The sequence below is a fragment of the Quercus suber genome, unplaced genomic scaffold (assembly GCF_002906115.3).
Source record: "Quercus suber isolate HL8 unplaced genomic scaffold, Cork oak 2.0 scaffold_289, whole genome shotgun sequence".
In the NCBI taxonomy this organism is placed as follows: domain Eukaryota; kingdom Viridiplantae; phylum Streptophyta; class Magnoliopsida; order Fagales; family Fagaceae; genus Quercus; species Quercus suber.
The window spans coordinates 628044-648449 of NW_027069745.1; the positions used below are offsets into that span (position 1 = coordinate 628044).

The 20406-nt window shown below is 41.1% G+C and overlaps 1 pseudogene; it reads left to right on the forward strand.

The window, feature by feature from the left end:
* Positions 1–14747: 14747 nt before the first annotated feature.
* Positions 14748–16869, forward strand: LOC136071146 (septin and tuftelin-interacting protein 1 homolog 1-like; annotated as a pseudogene).
* The last annotated feature ends 3537 nt before the right edge of the window (positions 16870–20406 follow it).

The window sequence follows — 20406 nt, forward strand, 5'->3', positions numbered from 1 at the left end:
TATGGGGAAACTAGATACTTACAGAGAAATGAAAGCGTTAGACAGAACCAAGGCACTGCATGGTCCTCGGACTCAGGCCTATGGGGAAACTACTCGCTCCTCTATACCTGGGTACTAGACAGAACCAAGGTATTGCATGGTCTTCGGACTCAAACCTATGGGGAAAATAGATACTTACAGAGAAATGAAAGCGTTAGACAGAACCAAGGCACTGCATGGTCCTCGGACTCAGGCCTATGGGGAAACTACTCGCTCCTCTATACCTGGGTACTAGACAGAACTAAGGTATTGCATGGTCCTCGGACTCAAACCTGTGGGGAAACTAGATACTTACAGGGAAATGAAAGCGTTAGACAGAACCAAGGCACTGCATGGTCCTCGGACTCAGGCCTATGGGGAAACTACTCGCTCCTCTATACTTGGGTACTAGACAGAACCAAGGTATTGCATGGTCCTCGGACTCAAACCTGTGGGGAAACTAGATACTTACAGAGAGATGAAAGCGTTAGACAGAACCAAGGCACTGCGTGGTCCTCGGACTCAGGCCTATGGGGAAACTAACCACTCAATTAGACTATGGTGCCGAACAGAACAGAGGCATCGTATGGCCCTCGGACTCAGGCCTACAGGGAGGCTAACTACAAAATATCCCAAGTTAGGAAAGGACCAAGCCCCACCTGGCCCTTGAGACGTAAGAGAGCTGCCCATGCATACGTTCTCTCTCCTTATCATCGTTACTGGCGCAACTGACCGACATGCAATTCAAGCTAAAGTCATATAGATCTAAGGAAGAAAGGAAAAGCAGGTAGCGTGTACACAAATAAACAATTCAAATAATGGAAAATCAAATTCGCATTACAACGATGAGTTCGTAAAAATTGCATGGCAAGAGCCACAGTACATAGAGGAGAAGTATAACAAAATAAAATGACGACGTGAAAGCAGGACGAGCCGAGACGCCAAGGAGTCTACTCCTCTTGCTCAGGTTGGACAAAGGCAACCCCTGACCCCTCCGAGTCCTGGCCTAAGGGGACAGCCTGCGGGGGTACGGCGAGAGCGGCTGCTTCCTCAGTGGTGGGGGCTGTATCATCGGAAAGGATCTCCACTATCTCTTGGGGCGCCTCCTCACCCGAATGCTCCCCCAGTTCAGCTGCCCGCACCTCTTCAACAATCTCCCTAACTGCAGGGTCCTCAGGGACGGCCTCGCGGATAGCGGGGGGGTAGTACACGTTCTCTGCCTTCCATAGGTCGGACGCAGCCTCCACCCCAGCTTGCTTGAGGGCCTCAGCCCAGACCTGGGAACAATACCACCTACACACCCCTGGGACTTGAGCCTTGTAGGCGGCCTCTACTGAAGCCATCCCATCAGCATAGGCTGCGGACTCAGCCTCCTCCTTGGCACGCTCGGCCAACCCCCTGCCGTGGTCAGCCTCGTCCTTAGCCCGCAGAGCCTGGTCTCTGGCCCATTCGGCCCCCGTTTGGGACTCCTCGGCCTTTGCCGCCTTAGCCTGCAAATCAGCGACTAAATCCTTCGCGATCCGCAACTGCTCCTCCGCCTCGCCCAGGCACCTCGTCTGCTCATCGGCCTGAGTCTGGGCACCCTTGAGACCAGACAAAGCATTATCCCGCTCCCTGGTCACCGCCGTCAAAGCCTCTCGGGCCTTGGCGAGATCAGCCTCGGAATTCTTCAGGGTCCGGGTGGCCTCGTAGCGCCAAGCACACTCCCGTTTGAGGTCCTCCCTCTGGTCATTTACCGCCCCCTCCAACCTAAAGATAGCTTGGACAGCCTGCCAGAATAACCAGTGTGCTATGAGCCCAATAAAAGGAAAGGAGTGGGAGGAGAGTTGAGGTTGTAGCCCTTACCATCCCTACATATCGCTTAAGGCTAAGGAAGACCTGCTCGCTCGTCAAAGAGTTAAGCTCAGCCATGTCCGCCGGGAGCAGTAGGCTCCTCTCCAGTGCGTCTGCCACGCGCGTCCCTTCGCCCTCGTTGAAATCCCTGAGGGAGGCGTTGTCCCTCAAGGGCTCCCCACGGAGCATCGGGGCTGGGAGCCAGGTTTGGACCTCGGAGGAGGTGGTATCGACGACCCGCCTCTCCTGGCTCTGGTCGCCTATCTTAAGCTGCTTGGACGGACGCAGAGTAGTGTCCTCCTCCTGTGAGGACACTGTCCTATCCTCCACGATCCTTTTACCCTTATCCTTCTTCTTCTTAGGGCCAGCAGGCACGGTCCCAGAGGGCGAGCACGTCCGAGAAGGAGAAGGAGGGAGCTTCTGCCGAGCGAAAGTCGACTTAGCCTTCGGAGGAGGAGTAGGAGTTTTCTGTTGGGGCTCCCCGGCTGGCCCTCAAGCAGGTCCAGCAATTTGGTGGTGGGTTTCCTCTTGTAACCCATTGACGACCAAGGAGTGGCTTCTGAAGCAAGGAGGTCTGCCTCGGTCAGATTGGGGTCACCCAAGTCTCCGGGAGGGTCGTCGGACTGATCAGGCTGGGCGAAAACGTCAAATGCGTCCCTTTCCCCCGTTGGAGCTTCCTCGGCTGCCTCAGCGAATGGTTGGGAAGAGGAGGGGACGGCTAATGTGACAGCTTCCTAGTCAGAGGGCTCCTCGGGGAACGAAAATCCGTCCTCGATCACAGTAATCCTCTGGAGCCGAGGATCGTTGGCAAGGATGACGTGCTTCAGAACCGAGAACGATTTCTGGGTAGGTGTATAACCCAAAATTATGTGGGCGGCCCTAACCTGGTTGTCGTCCTCGTTTATGTACAATGGCGCCCTCAGCATCTTTTGCAAATCTTCCCGGTTGATCAGATGGAAGTGACGCTGGAAGGCGTGCGGGTTTGCAAACGGAAAGCACCACGACGTTAGTAAAAAAGAAAGGGGGTAAAGAAAAAAGATGAGAGCTTGAAATCCTATCTGTCTCCTACTGCCCCACCTAGTGTTCCCTCTGTTGTTGGGCAGTGAAGGTCATCGTGCCACTCCCCTGACACAATGAGGAAATCCTCATAGAACCCCTTGCTGGACTCGGGGAGGCACTGAATGAGCCGCACCCTATCGTCTCTCGTCTTCAGGTAATACGACTTGCCCTTAAGAAGCTGAAGATTGTAACACCAGTTCACGTCATGATGGGTCAACCTCAGCCCCATCTTCTCGTTCAGGGCGTCCACACAGCACAGAATCCTAAAGACATTTATCCCACACTAGGTGGGGGCCAACCGAAAGTGCATGAGGTAATCCCTCATCACCGGCCCCGTGGGGATCGTCATCCCCCCTTCAAGGAAAGCGACTACGGGAATTACCACCTCGCCCTCCTGCCTGTATATGCGCCACTCCCCGTCCTCACAATGTCTCAGATTCACATTGCCGGGAATTTTGTAGTCGGTGAGGAATTTCTCCATCGCCTCCTCAGTATCGACGTATTTCTTAAACCTACCCATCCCAGTATATGCCTAAAAGAACTAAGAAAGAACAGGCGAAGCAGAAAAAAGGGGCAAAGAGAAAAAGAGGCCAAAAAGAGACAGAGCGACTTATAGGAAAAAGGAAAGGGCTCCTCTGACAGGCTTTTGTGCTGGAGGTGCTAATAAAAGTGTGGCTGAGCTCACGAGGGGCGCACGAATGTTCTCGATTACAAATGAGGAACTGGAAGAAGCGGTTCGTACGGGTATTTATACCCCAAATTGAGGAACCATGTGGGTTTTCTCGCTTATAAATGCAAGACGAATCTCCATCGTTGGATGGGTAACGCCTCATTGGACGTGGGGAGCACAGAACCACCTGAATTTAATGATGGACACGTTACGTGCTCCGAAACGTCAGCGACGTGCCCTTGGCAGGTGAATGGACCCCAGCACTGACGAAGGGTGGGGGAGGTGAGACCGAGGATGTCAAAATCTTTCTCCCTGCCCGAGGATGCGTGCAGCAAGATTTTGAAGGGCTATTGTGGGGCCAGAAAATCGAGTTGCTAAGGCCCACTCCAACCCAGGCCCAAATGGCCCACGCCGAGGACGCATGATGGGTCCGAGGATGACCCTATCCTCGGTCGTCCGAAACCTTGGTACGGAGAAGGGCAAGCTCTGGGCGAACCGTCACCTCGGCATTGAATACGTTCACCTAACCCCTCTGGCCGCATTAATGGGGATGTAACCCCTTGCCAGGGCGACAACGATCAGGGTGAACCACTTGAGCACGGATATGACCTTTGATGGGATAGGCCGTCAGGAGGAAGGCCAATAAATGATCAACAGGAGGAAGAAGATGGGCATATATAAGAAATGTGAGCAAAATGTAAAGTGGGGGGGAGAGGTCTTTTTTAGGTCGCTGGAGCGGGAGAAAAGTCTCCTCGGCCATGGGCCGAGGAGCATCCCCCAGTTGTAAACTGTTCTAAGTACTTTTTCAATAAAAGAGAAAGATGTTCATGCTTCGTAAACGCCGGCCAGCGCCTAAACCTTCAACCCACTCTCTACAAATTCATTGTTCTGGGTTCGTTGGGCCTTTAACCCATCTCTTTTGGGCTTAGACAACAAAAACTGACCCTACAAGTATATATAGACGACTAAACCCTAAACTACTAGTACAGGTAGGAGTGGATTTGGACCTATTACATTAGGCTAATATGTTTAATATATCTCTAACAATTGATACCTATTAAACTTCATAAAGGTGATAAGTCATAATTAGTGGATAATAAGATTTAATATGAACATATTATTAGTTTGTTACTACCACTTTTATTCTCCATAAATTATAACTACCCTCGAAAAAATTCTACACTAACATAATTTTTCCATGTGAGAGATTATAATTATTTTAGAAGGTTGTGTACAGCTGAGGCAGTACGGCCAATTGCCGGGACTCCAGGACAAGAGAGAATTAGCGTGTGTTTGGTTTCACTTTTTGGAGCCAAAATGCACTTTTTTTTCAGCTGAAAACCCAAACTGTGTTTGGTGCCGCACTGTAGATGCGCGTTGTAAAAAGAGTTTAGCTTACTTTCAGTATTTTTTTAATTGAAATCTCATTTTATTTTAATGAGAAACTACTATATCATATGCTAACTAAATAAAATGTGGAGATTAAAACTCACTGCTACTTGCTATTGTATATTTAAATAGTAAGAGATATCCAATTAAAAAAGTACGGAAGGTAAATTAAACATTTTCCAAAAAGTCGATTTTCCAAATACAATCATGTGACAGTTGGGGAGTGCATTTGCAGCAGTGGAGCTAAAAATTTAGCTTTTTAACTCTACCAAAAGTTACTTTATCTATTATAGTTACACACATGCTGCAGCAGTGAATCTATTTTAGCTATCAACGCAATAAAATAATATAAACATCACAATAAAATAATATACCTATACAATAAAATAATATATCCCGCACCCAAAAAAAACATCCCAGCACTGACCACAATCACCTCTACCGTCAGCCACCGCCACAACCACACCCACAACCACCACTACCACCACCACCAACACAGACACAACCAAACCCACAAACAAAATAAAAAACCAAACCACCATCATAGTCACCAATCAACCACCACAGCCACCAAACCCACAAGAAAAAAAAAAATCAAACCCACCATCGCCACAACAACCACCATTGCCACCACCATAGCCATTAAACCCACAGAAGAAAAAAAAAATCAAACATCGTGAGCCGGTGGATCGACGGGTTGGCAGCGTGAATTGACGGCGTGGATCGACTAGTGGTGTGGATCGACGAGTTGGATTGACGGGTTGGCGGCGTGGATCGACGGCGTGAGCCTGCAGCGTGAGCCAGTGGCATGGGTTGGCAGTGTAGGGTGGGCTGGCAGCATTGAGAGAGAGAGAGAGAGAGAGAGAGGTGAGATGATCAAAGTTAAGAGAGAGCTGAGAGAGTTAAGAGAGAGAGAAGTAATATTTTAATCGGGTAGGGATTAAAATATTATTATTATTATTTAGCTCTCATGAACAGTGCACATCTATAGATAGATGTGTACTATAGCAATGGAGCTAAAATTTTTAGATTTAGCTCCACTGCTGCAGCAAGATTTTTGTGGTTGTGGAGCTAAATTTTAGCAATATAGCAATATGCCTCCACTGCTGCGAATGCTTAAACATCACAAGCACGTTGTTAATGCTTTTGAAGATTGATTTGAGGATAGCCCATGGAAAATGGCCAATTGCCGCTGATTGTGGTCACAATCTTGCTAAGCGAATTATTCATACTTTTAATGTGAAAAAGGGGAAAATTATTTTTATCTTAATAGCATGGCTTCGTAAGATTCTGCAACAAAAATTATATAGACATTATACATGTGCACTTGAGCATATACACGGCTATACACACATATATTAATTGATATCTAAATGTAAGAACACCAACAATATAATGGTGTGTGTATATATATATATATATATCCACTTGGCATACTTGATAGTACTAGCTCCAACCCAATTATTTTGTTTACCAAACTGTAAAGTGAGGTAAAGCAACTTGTCTAAAAGAAGAGGCTGCCAGCCTGCCACGTGAATCTTGTCCAATATATGCCGCTGCATAACAAAATCATGTTTGTGTTATTGTATACCCAATTTTGTTTAACATTATAGTAATGCTCCATAATTTCAAAGCAACTTCATAACAAATTTTAGGTGAGAACTTTTTATTAGAGCACTAGCATTAGATGTACTAAATATCGAATATTTTATTTCACATAGTGTCTTTCTGATCTCTCTCTCTCTCTCTCTCTCTCTCTCTCTCTCTCCTCTCTGCTTGCTTTGTTTGTTTGAGCTCTCTCTATAGTAATCCTTACCTCTTTGCGTCCCTCACCGATCAAGCCTGTGTTTGAAGTCGTCACCACTGTTGGTTTGAAGCCCATCTTAGCCACGATCTAAAGTTGGTCTGGGCTACTACTGTTGATCTAAAAGCACCACTGTCAAATAGAAAAAGCCACCATTAGCCAAATTTCTCTAGCTCTCGTACCAACTTGTTCTTATTTTTAATATGGGGGTGGCTATTTGTGTGTGTGTGTGTGTGTGTGTGTGTGTGTTTTTGTAGTTTAGGTTTGTTAGGGGGACCATAATTTGACTCCCTACAACCACTCTAAAAATAGGCCTGCGGGGCGTAATGTCAAATGTCATAAAAGATTTAAGTGTATCTTCCTCATCATCAGTTGGTTTTGAGGTGGAATGGCACAGCTCACAGTCCAACAAATAATTCCAAAGTCAAGGTCACGGGTTTGAGTCACAAGAGTGTCATTGTGAAGGAGGGATTGTTGGGGGAACTACAATTTGACTCCCTGCAACCACTCTAAAAATAGGCCCATGGGGCATAAAGTTGAATGTCATAAAATATTTGAATGTGTTTTCTTCATCACCAATTGGTTTTGAGGTGGAATGGCACAGCTCACGGTTTGACAGGTTAATTTGATTTTTGGTGTGTTAAAATACGATTTATTTATTTATTTTACTTCTGATACTAATGTTCTAAGTTCTAATTTGTATCTATTACTAATATCTTTTTTTATCCACTAATAATAATTTATTACTTAAAATTTATTATGAAATTATTATAAAAATGTTATGAATATAATATTACTAAATTGAAATTGCCATAGTTTTTGAATTTTTTTGATCAAGCTAAAGGGCAATAGTCATGGATGATCGAACCCCCCCAAAAAAAAAGGATAGGGTTGGGGGGGGGGGGGGGGAAGCAATCATAGTTTTTAAATTGAACTACCCTTATTCACGAAAAATTCTTAGGTATTCTCAAAGTACAAAGATATGGTACTCTCCCCTCTTACATTCATCGTGGATTCCACCATGAATGTGAGAGAAGGGAATATCATTCTCCGTGCTCCTTGAGAATTACATCCCCATTAAATAAATAAAAAAAAAGTAACACATTTTTTATTCAAAAAATTGTGTATGGACAGTTCAAATTTTTTTTTTAAAAAAAAAAAAAAAGTACAAGCCAAAGGAAGTTGAGCACATTAAAAAAACACGACTGAGAAGTACAAGAAAAACCAAAAAACAAAGAAGTAGAAAAAAAGAACAAAGAAAAAGAAAGAAAAAAAAAAAAAAACAAGTGGCAAGAATGACGCCCAAATGAAAAAGAAATAAATAAAAAAACAGCCAAGAAAAATGCCCAAAAAAGAAAAAGAAAAAAAAAACACACAAATGGCAAGAACAACGCCCATGTGCATTGTGCACATGGGCATTTTGAACAGCTCAAATTGAGCTTTTCTCTCCCCCTCCCCCCCCCCCTCTCTCCGGTTTTCTCCCCATTTTTGGGTGAAACCATTTTGGTGGGGTCGGGTGGGAGAAAACACTTGGGGCCCCACCACTTTTTTTCCCTCTTCCTCTCCTAACCAAACAACCACTTAAAATGACATCTCTCCATTTTTCTCTTCTAAATTTTCCATCAACCTTAAAATCCCTCTAAACAAACATACCTTAAATTTCCTAGTTTTAAAAGAGTTTTATAATTAGAAACATAATTACATAAATTTCGAATCTATTTTCAAGCTAGTGGTGACTTGTGGTACTAGTAAACTCAAAAAGGTGCTTTAAGACCTCCCATCTTCTTATCAATGATTAGTTTAATCCATAAATGCAAAAAATTAAAAGATTTGGTTCTACTCCCTTTTCCAACATCTTGAACTCTTCCACTTTTAATTTCATTAATTTAAAAAAATGAAAGGTTTTCTTCATTTAATGTTTCGAAAATTAAGGAGTATGAGAAATATCTAGGGCTTCCAACGGTGGTGGGGAGAAAGAAGAAGAAAAGTTTAATTTATATTAAAGAAAGGATTTGGGGTAAACTTAAAAGTTGGAAGGAGAAACTCTTGTCACAAGCCGGAAGAGAGGTTCTATTGAAAGCTATTGTCCAAGCCATTCCCACTTTTGCTATGAGTTGGTTTAAATTTCCCATGAGTTTATGACATGAGATTGAGGTTATGACAAAAAATTTCTTTTGGGGTCAACATGGTGAAAGGATAAAGATTCATTGGAAAAAATGGGAGAATTTGTGTTTACCAAAGAATGAAGGGGGGATGGGCTTTAAAGAGCTAAGAAAATTCAATGATGTCATGTTAGCAAAGCAACTGTGGAGGCTGGTCCATGACAAGGAATCTCTATTTTATCGGGTTTTCAAGGCAAAGTTTTTCCCATCAGGTGATATCTTTTCAGCATAAGTCAAATTAGGGTCCTATGCTTGGCTCAGTATCCTTAATGCTTAGTATTTAATTGCGGCAGGTGCTAGATACTGAATTAGCAATGGCCTTACAACTCGAATCTACCATGACTGTTGGCTGCCAGGTGAAGGTTCAAGCAAGGTCATCTCACCTATCTTTGTGCTACCTGATGATGCAAAGGTGGCAGACCTCATAGATGCTTACTCGAGATGGTGGAACGTGTATCTGTTGGAAAGCTGCTTTCTGTTGTTTGAGGCACAAAAAATTAAGTCTATCCCACTTTGTCTTACACCCCAGGAAGACACCTTGATCTAGCCAAAATCCAGGGATGGTCTGTACTCTGTTAAGGCAGGATACCAACTCTTATGTGATATGGAAATCAATGGTTTAGTTTCAGGGTCAGATAATGAGATGAACAAGAAATTTTGATCAGGCCTTTGGAGAATGAAAGTGCCAAATAAGGTAAAGACCTTTGCGTGGTAGGCTTGTACAGAATTGCTCCCTACGTTGGAAAATTTGATGAAGCGAAAGGTGGTGCTTTTCAACAGCTGCGTAAGCTGTAACAGGGAGCCCGAGACAGTGGTTTATGCTTTATGGGGCTATGAAAATGTGAAGGAGGCCTGGAGTACTAACTTTGATGAGTTGCGTAATGTGATGAATCATGTTTTCTCTTTTTTTGATCTTCTCAGATTAGTGATGCAGAATCCTCGAGGAGCTAAGGGATTTATCATGATTTGTTGGTTTATTTAGAATTGATGCAATAAAATCAGAGCTAAGGAGATAGTGGCACACTTGGAGAAGACCTCGAACCTAGAATGAAGGGGGGATGAGCTTTAAAGAGCTAAGAAAATTCAATGATTCCATGTTAGCAAAGCAAGTGTGGAGGCTGGTCCATGACAAGGAATCTCTATTTTATCAGGTTTTCTAGGCAAAGTTTTTCCCATCAGGTGATATCTTTTCAGCACAAGTCAAATTGGGGTACTGTGCTTGGCGAAGTATCCTTTGCTCGGTATTTAATTGTGGCAGGTGCTAGATACCGAATTAGCAATGGCCTCACAACCCGAATCTACCAGGATTGTTGGCTGCCAGGTGAAGGTTCAGGGAAGGTCATCCCACCTATCTTTGTGCTACCTATCTTTGTGCTACCTGATGATGCAAAGGTGGTAGACCTCATAGATGCTAACTCGGGATGGTGGAACGTGTATCTGTTGGAAAGGTGCTTTTTGTCGTTTGAGGCACAAAAAATTAAGTTTATCCCACTCTGTCTTACACCCCAGGAAGACACCTTGATCTAGCCAAAATCTAAGGATGGTCAGTACTTTGTTAAGGCAGGATACCAACTCTTGTGTGATATGGAAATCAATGGTTTAGTTTCAGGGTCAAATAATGAGATGAACAAGAAATTTTGATCAGGCCTTTGGAGAATGAAAGTGCCAAATAAGGTAAAGACCTTTGCATGGCAAGCTTGTACAGAGTTGCTCCCTACGTTGGAAAATTTGACGAAGTGAAAGGTGGTACTTTTCAACAGCTACGTAAGTTGTAACAGGGAGCCCAAGACAATGGTTCATGCTTTATGGGGCTGTGAAAATGTGAAGGAGGCCTGGGGTACTAACTTTGATGAGTTGCGTAATGCGATGAATCATGTTTTCTCTTTTGTTGATCTTTTCAGGTTAGTGATGCAAAATCTTCAAGGAGCTGAGGGCTTTATCACGATTTGTTGGTTTATTTGGAATTGACGCAATAAAACCAGAGCTAAGGAGATAGTGGCACACTTGGAGAAGACCTCGAACCTAGAATGAAAGGGGGATGGGCTTTAAAGAGCTAAGAAAATTCAATGATGCCATGTTAGCAAAGCAACTGTGGAGGCTGGTCCATGACAAGGAATCTCTATTTTATTGGGTTTTCAAGGCAAAGTTTTTGCAATCAGGTGATATCTTTTCAGCACAAGTCAAATTGGGGTCCTATGCTTGGCGAAGTATCCTTAATACTCCGTATTTAATTGCGGCAGGTGCTAGATACTGAATTAGCAATGGCCTCACAACCCAAATCTACCATGACTGTAGGCTGCCAGGTGAAGGTTCAGGCAAGGTCATCTCACCTATCTTTGTGCTACCTGATGATGTAAAGGTGGTAGACCTCATAGATGCTAACTCAGGATGGTGGAACGTGTATATGTTGGAAAGGTGCTTTCTGCCGTTTGATGCACAAAAAATTATGTCTATCCCACTCTGTCTTACACCTCAGGAAGACATCTTGATCTAGCCAAAATCCAAGGATGGTCAGTACTCTGTTAAGGGAGGATACCAGCTCTTGTGTGATATGGAAATCAGTGGTTTAGCTTCAGGGTCAGATAATGAGGTGAACAAGAAATTTTGGTCAGGCCTTTAGAGAATGAAAGTGCCAAATAAAGTAAAGACTTTTGCGTGGCAGGCTTGTACAGAGTTGCTCCCTACGTTGAAAAATTTGATGAAGCGAAAGGTGGTGCTTTTCAACAACTGCTCAAGCTGTAACAGGGAGTCCGAGACAGTGGTTCATGCTTTATGGCGCTGTGAAAATGCGAAGGAGGCCTAGGGTACTAACTTTGATGAGTTGCGTAATGCGATGAATCATGTTTTCTCTTTTGTTGATCTTTTCAGGTTAGTGATGCAGAATCCTCAAGGAGCTGAGGGCTTTATCACGATTTGTTGGTTTATTTGGAATTGACGCAATAAAATCAGAGCTAAAGAGATAGTGGCACACTTTGAAAAGACCTCGGACCTAGAATGAAGGGGGGGATGAGCTTTAAAGAGCTAAGAAAATTCAATGATGCCATGTTAGCAAAGCAAGTGTGAAGGCTGGTCCATGACAAGGAATCTCTATTTTATCAGGTTTTCAGGGAAAATTTTTTCCCATCAGGTGATATCTTTTCAGCACAAGTCAAATTGGGGTCCTATGCTTGGCGAAGTATCCTTAATGCTCGGTATTTAATTGCGGCAGTTGCTAGATACTGAATTAGCAATGGCCTCACAACCCGAATCTACCATGACTGTTAGGTGAAGGTTTAGGCAAGGTCATCTCACCTATCTTTGTGCTACCTGATGATGCAAAGGTGGCAAACCTCATAGATGCTAACTCGGGATGGTGGAACATGTATATGTTGGAAAGGTGCTTTCTGCCTTTTGAGGCACAAAAAATTATGTCTATCCCACTCTGTCTTACACCCCAGGAAGACACCTTGATCTATCCAAAATCCAAGGATGGTCAGTACTCTGTTAAGGCAGGATACCAGCTCTAATGTGATATGAAAATCAGTGGTTTAGCTTCAGGGTCAGATAATGAGGTGAACAAGAAATTTTGGTCAAGCCTTTGGAGAATGAAAGTGCCAAATAAAGTAAAGACCTTTGCATGGCGTGCTTGTACAGAGTTGCTCCCTACGTTGGAAATTTTGACGAAGCGAAAGGTGGTGCTTTTCAACAGCCGCGTAAGCTGTAACAGGGAGCCCGAGACATGGTTCATGCTTTATGGGGCTGTGAAAATGTGAAGGAGGCCTAGGGTACTAAGTTTGATGAGTTGCGTAATGCGATGAATCATGTTTTCTCTTTTGTTGATCTTTTCAAGTTAGTGATGCAGAATCCTCGAGGAGCTGAGGGCTTTATCACGATTTGTTGGTTTATTTGGAATTGACGCAATAAAATCAAAGCTGAGGAGATAGTGGCACACTTGGAGAAGACCTCAGACCTAGCTTAGCATTACCTAATGGAGTTCCATCAGCTACGTAAGAAGCCTGTCACAAAGAAGCTGCCAAAGAAAGTCATTTAGAAGCCACCACATACAGGCTTGTTAAAAACCAACTTTGATGGTGCGGTTTTTGAAGATTTTGGAGCAGCGGGTATTGGTGTTGTGGTTCGAAATTCTTCTGGTGAAGTTTTGGCGGCCTTATCCGAGATCATTCCCCTGCTCTCATCAATAGTAGCCTTGGAAACAATCGCAGTTAGAAGGGCAGCTCTTTTACTTCTTAACCTTGGTCTCCACGGCTTAATTATGGAAAGGGACTTGAAGAATCAATTTTGGCAATTACAAATCGGTTTTTTCATCATCCTTTGGTGGGTCATTTAATTAAAGACATCATGTCTTCAGTTAGCACTTTTCAGTATTCCTCTTTCTCTCATACACGTCAGCAAGGCAATGTTTTAGCACATGCTCTAGCCCAGAGAGCGAGATTTTCTTTTCCTATTTTAGTTTGGATGAATTTTGTTTCTTCGGACATTCAAAAGGTTTATGTATCAGATTTTTTAGCAATAAATTAATTTCCTCCTGTTTGTCAGGTCTGTTTCTGAAAAAAAAAATGTTAATTTTCATGTTCTTTTATATATTCCAGTTTCACAAAATATCAAAAGGCCAAAAGAAAAATAAGACTAGAGAGATAGAGAGACCGAGTGAGAAATTAGTGTAAAAAAGAGTTTAAAATTGGCTTTGGTTTCAGGCGCATATGATCTAAACTTCTTAACAACACTATCAAAGCTTGATACAATGCTTTAACAACATATGGGGTTTTTAAAAGGTATGTGTTTTTTTGTCTTTATTTATATTTCTAGAAAGTGTTTAATCTTTGTAAGTAATTAAGTTACTCAGATGTAAGTAAAATTAAATGTAAGATATGATAGTATAAGTTTATATTTCCCTGTTCAATTATTGATTTATTTTTAATCTCTTGGCATGTATATTTAGTTTTGCGAATTAGAAATTATAAACCTTAAATCTTAGATGTTTAGCCTTCAAAAGTTCACGTGTTTTCTTTAAAAAAAAAAAAAATACTTCTAAAAAAAAAGGAAATAATAAAAAAAAAATTATTGGAAACTGTCAAATGTAAGAACTAAGAGGGCGTTTGGATAGCACGTTTAAGTGCTGCGTCCGCGTTTTCTCCTTTTTTTTTTTTTCTTTTTTTTTTTCAGCCGCAACTGTTAAACCAGTTTTCTGTGAACAGTGCACTTTGTGCACTGTTCACGGGTCCCACAAGCTCCACTTTTTATCAACTTTTTCATTAAAAATGCGTCCCACGATACTATTTACACATTTAAAAATTATTTTGCTACAGTATTTTCAGTTTTCAGTTTTCAGTTTTCAGTTTCAGCAACAATAAGTTCAATCCAAACGGACCCTAAATATACACGTACACCTGATCAAACAAAGAAGGGCATATAGTGGCATTTTTAGAATCTAATTAATTATGGTTACTTATGGATATATTGTGTTACAATTTTTTTCATTCATTATTTTAGTGACGTATAATACATAAACGAAATTAATTTTTCAAACATTATAACACATATAAGTATTATAAAATAACTAATAATGAACGCGCGAATCGCACTGGACCTCCAAAGTATATATAATTGTACCGTGCATATAACTCTAGTTTGTAATAAATATTACTCATTAAAAATATACTAAATATATACCTTCACTAAACTAGATTTAGATAAGCTAAACATACAACGAAACCAAATTTTTTTTTTTTAATAAGGCTTAACCGACTTACTTTACGTATTATATATATTATAGCGTACAGTGTAAGCTTAGTGTTTATGTTTGAGTTTGTTGATGGAGACGGAGAAGTTGAAATTTGGCAAGGGTAAGAGAGCGAGAGAGGACGATGAAGCTGGTGGTGGTTTTGGTGGGTTTGAGAAGCACACCAAAGGGGTTGGCATGAAGTTGTTGCAGAAAATGGGGTTAAAGGCGGTGGACTTGGCAAGAATGCGCAAGGGATTCTCACTCGTATCGAGCCCAAACTTCGCCCAAAGAACATGGGTATGGGGTTCAACGATTTCAACGAGACAGAAGAGGAGAATAAGAAGAAGAAGAAGGGTTTGTTGGGCAGTGACTGTGAGGGTGTAGAGAGAGTGAAGGAGAAGCAGCGGTTGTGGTGGTCGTCGACGACGAAGAAGAAGGAGGAGGAGGAGGAGGAGGAGGAGGAGGTGGAGGAGGAGGATGAAGAGGAGGAGAAGGGGTCGTCGATGGTTCAGATGGTGTATGATATGAGAGGACCGGAGGTTCGGTTGCTGACAAATTTGGAGAATTTGAAGAACGAAGTTCCAATGCCGGAGCTTCAGTACAATGTGAGGCTTGTTGTGGACTCGGCGGAGTTTGAAATGGAGAGAATTGATAGGGGTCTGAGCAGCGAGGAAGCTACATTGGAGAGGTTGAAGGAGGAGAAGGAGAGGTTGGTAGTTGTGACTGAGAGGCAGAGGAAGCAGTTGTACAGTATGGGAGAGATATTGAGTGTGCTTGATCAACTGGAGGAGGAAGAGGATTCGACATTGGACTCGCTCGCGATCGCGGAGCAATTCATTGAGTTGAGGAGTAGATTTCCTGAGAACTTCAAGTTGTATAACCTGTCTTGCATTGCCTGCTCATATGCTCTGCCTTTGTTTATTAGAGAGTTTCAGGGATGGGATCCTCTTCAGAATCCGTTTCACGGGTTAGAGGTTGTGTCGTTGTGGAAGGATTTACTTGAGAGTGATCAAGAGTTTACTGCTTCCCCTTATTCCCAGTTGATATCCCAAGTTGTTTCACCAGCTGTGAGAGTTTCTGTCATCAATACTTGGCAGGCTAGGGACCCTGAGCCAATGCTACGGTTTTTGGATTTCTGGGAAAATTTGTTACCTCCTTCGTTCCTCAGTTACGATAATATTGTGATGCCGAAGTTGAGTAGTGCAGTGGGCTGTTGGGAACCGTTATGCGAAACTGTTCCAATCCACATTTGGGTGCATCCGTGGTTACAATATTTGGGGCACAAATTGGAAGGTATTTTCGAGACTATACGTGTTAAGCTGAGTCAAGTTCTTGTTGCATGGCACCCAAGTGATGCGTCTGCTTATACTCTATTGGCACCTTGGAAGACTCTGTTTGATTCAGCAAACTGTGAACGCCTTATGGTTAGATCTGTAGTTCCAAAGTTGCAGCTTATTCTGCAGGAGTTTGAAATAAACCCAACAAACCAGAAGCTTGATGAGTTTTATTGGGTTATGAAGTGGGCTTCTGATATACCAATTCATCTTATGGTTGATATGATGGAGAGGTTCTTTTTTGCCAAGTGGCTACCGATCTTGTATCATTGGTTACAAGCTAGCCCAAACTTTGAGGAGATAGCAAGATGGTATTTGGGTTGGAAGGAACTTCTTCCGAAGGAGCTTCTTGTAAATCAAAATATCCGGCATCAGCTTAGTTGTGGTCTTGAGATGATGAACCAGGCTGTTGAAGGTTTGGAGGTGGTCCAACCTGGGTTGGAAGAGAACATTGGCTATTTAAGGGTACCTGAGCAAAGGCATTTTGAGGCTCAACAGAAACCAGTAACACAACAAGCTGCCATGAGTTTTAGCATGGATTATATGAGTGTTAAGGAAGTAATTGAAGCCCATGCCCAAGAACACGGCTTACTATTCAAGCCTAAACCAGGCCAGAGGCATGATGGTCACCAGATCTATGCCTTTGGTAATTTGAGTGTGATAATTGATGCTATAATCAAAAGGTATATGCTCAAACTGAGGAAGGGTGGTCCCTTGTATCCCTTCAAGACTTAGTGGACAAGCACCATGGTTCTCTTTCGTAGAGACGTTGAGCTCTGTGCTGAGATGGAGTAGTGTTTCTGATTTTTAGATTGTATTCATTAGGCATACATTCACAGGTTAGCTTGTGCTAATTGTTTCAGCTTGTCATGGCTGGGATTTTTGTTAGAAGAATAGATATCGAGAATTTAATTGTCATTGACACTAACATAGTTTTCCATTTTGATTTTCTCTTGTATCAACATTTTCTCAATATTTGAGCCACATATGAGAAACGTTTAATCTGCTTTTTCTTTATCAAGAAATTAAAATGATATTTTTGTTGATCTTGCTTCAAATTAGTGGTTCCATCAATAGTATATGATGTTTAGAATAAGTTGGATAAACACAACGAGTGTTTTTTTCCCCTATGGTTCCAACCCCTTGAAGTAGTTAATTGTGTAATAAGATAGATATGAATGGTATTCATATGCTGTTTCTCTTCTGGCCACTATTTTCTTTGAATTGAATATTGGCACTTATATCGTTTAGATAATTTGGTTGTCATTAGTCATTTCCTGTTAGTTTGTTGTATTTCTTTGATATTGTTTCAAACAGCAAGCAGCCTTCTATAAATTGTCAACATTTTGTAGAAGGCAACCCCTGGATTATGTATTAAAGCAGGCAAAAAACACCAGTTTTTTATGTGCATTAAGTGTCCAGAATATAAAGGAAGGTGAAGTTTCAACAAATGGCTGAAGTGCTACCCAGCATTAACAGAAGAAGAATATGAAGCTGGAATTGAGCATTTATATTATAGTTATCTAGGTAAGAGGAAAATTAAAATAGAAGTGAAAATAATATTAAATTAATGAAAAGTTGGTGATAATACTAATACTAACAATAAAAATAAATATCAAAGATGAAAAAATCTTGTAAAATCCCTGACTAATCCTTGTTTTACCTTTTCCTCTTGGAGAGGTTCCCTTTATGTTCTTTTTTTTTTTCCCTATTGGATTGTTGTGGTTGCTTATTTCTTTTCGGAGGGATGAAAAAGCTAGTGATTGGAAAAGAGGATTTCAATCCTAAGAATCTTGAAGCAATTGTCACAAACTACCCATACAGAAAGAACTTGCCTAAGGAAGATGTTATAAAAGGTTATCTTCTGTTACTGTCTGAAGTTGCAGACACCAATATATTCACTAAATGTTCCTACCATCTCTAAATGATGTCCTTAACGGCTGTCTTTATCATGAACTAGTAACAGAAAGTCAAATACGATTAACTTTGATTGATTTCTTGATGGACTTGTTGAGTTTGCTTCAACTGTGTCAATTTTGTCATCTCTTAAATAAAGTTCAAGCAGTGAAATTATATGCATGCAGACTTCAAAGCACCCTTTTGTCACAGGGGAACCTTTCACATGTTCAAATGAGCCTCCCCTATAGACCCCCCTGGTGTGGTAAGTTGATCTCTTTATGAACTTTGTACATTGGTTCATGAAACTGTAACCTGAGTGTATATGATTGTAAATAAATGTAAACACTAAACAGCTATTTTTAGTGCCCTACCACGCATGAAGAGTACTTTTCTAGACTCTAGACTCGGATTTTTTATCTGATTTCTCTTGATATCCTTCTGCACGTTCTTTTTGAATTAGTAATCCTTTTAAGCTTTGCACAATATTACCTTTATTGAGTTTTGGTATATTTTGTTCTGTTATTTTAATAATAAAACTACAAAAGCAATGGTGAATTTGATGTTTGGTCTTACAATGAAGCATTAGGAGGTTTGGTGCCTTTGGCCGGAAAGAAATGCTAGAAAATTTGAGTGATGTGAATGGACTATTTTAGAACTGAAATTGCAGTTTTCAGAATCTTGTTTGAATGGATGACAGCATCAGGATTCTTTTATTTTTTAAACTTATTAGCTTTTATTGGTCAGTGTAATGTTAGAGCTTAGTTGTGATGTACATCTAGTATATGTTCTCTGTACTTGGTGCATTCCATTATATTCTAATAAAATTGATTATTTGTTAAAAAATGAGGCATTAAGAGGTTCCAATGGGGTGGTTTTTCCATGGAAAAGTGTATGTACTAAGGCTCCAAAAAACTTGGCTTTCTTTGTGTGGACTGCAGCATGAGGAAAAATTCCTACATTACAATTCTTCAAGGAAAGGAATAATACTGGTTTCAGTGGTGCTGCGTCTACAAATGCAGTGGTGAAACAGTGGACCCCTTTATTAGTGCACTATGCTATTGCCCCAGTATCTTCGATGTTTGGGGTACATTGGGTGATCTCAGGAGGAGTCATGGATGTAGTTTTTGGGTGGAAGAACTGGTTTGGTAAACATGGCAGCCCCTTTGCTTAGAATATAGCTCCTCTATGTTTTATGTGGGCAATGTGGAGAGCGAGAGGAGCAACTATACTTTAAATGGTGCAGGGAATTTAATTATGGAGAAGAAATCTTCATTCTTGAGTCTTGACGCCTTTGTTTGAGTGGTCTCGTAACCTTCAAACTAGTAATTTGCATTAGGTGTTAGATTTCATTGATTCTCTTCATTTTAGATTGTAATTTTTTGTCTGTAATTCTTTGGATGCATCCTAAGTACTTAAAGCTGTTCCTCTTTTTGATAAAGGTTATTGCTTCTTCAATTTTTTCCCTTTACTAGTTTATGACAAGTGATTTACCTGAAATAGATAAAGACGATTATGAAACATCTACCAATGTATATATTAGTTGCATTTGTAGGTGGGGTGGAATTGGAACCGATTAAGAGAGAGGTGTCTAAGGTGGTTTACACATGAAGAAACAAAGACTGATGATTCCCTCCCCTTATAGCCAAAACTCGCTTAAAAAAAAAAAAAAAGACTGATTATTGCATAAAAGTGAGAAATAGTAATATGATTAAAATTGGAGTATGCTTTTCTTTTCTTCTTTTTTTGTCATTTCATAGAAGATATATATTCAATGCCAAGGTCTTTTTGTCAGGACTGATCCTACATGTTATGATGTATTGATATTAAGAGTCCTTTAGCCATTTATCAGCATTAGGAGTATGCTTTTCTTCTTTCTTTCTTCCTTTTTTCTTCTTCTTTTTTTTTTTTTTTTTTTTTTTTTTTTTTTTGGGGATCATTTCATAAAAGAAATATATGCAATACTAAGATCTTTTTGTAGTACTGGTCCTCCATGTTATGATGTATTGGTATTAGGAGTCCTTTTGCCATTTATTTATTTTACTCTCCTTTTATGGGTTTACTAATGATAATGTAGAATTTCAAGGGAAGAATCTAGCGTTTGGTAAATTAGGGTTAGGGTTTGTAGATATTTAGGAATTTTGTTGAAGTTGAATGGGAATTAAGAACTCACAAATTTGATTGTACTTGCTGGAAATTTATAAACTTTGCAATGATTATTTTTTTTTGATGTATAATCAAAACTTGATAGCTGGATTTGAGTTTCTTAAACCCTAGAAGTTGTGGTGCTTTCTTTCACTACGAGTGATTCCTAGGAACCTACAAGTATGATCTAGTAGTTATTTTATGCTTTTCTTCGTTATGCTTTTGATTTCCATAGCAATATTCTGGAACTATACAAACCCTAACCCTAATTTCCTAAACTCCAGAATCTTCCCTTTGACATTCAACATCAACTAGTTAATATGTTTTACTGTATTATGAATTATTAATACACAATTAATGGGCTAATGGTACTT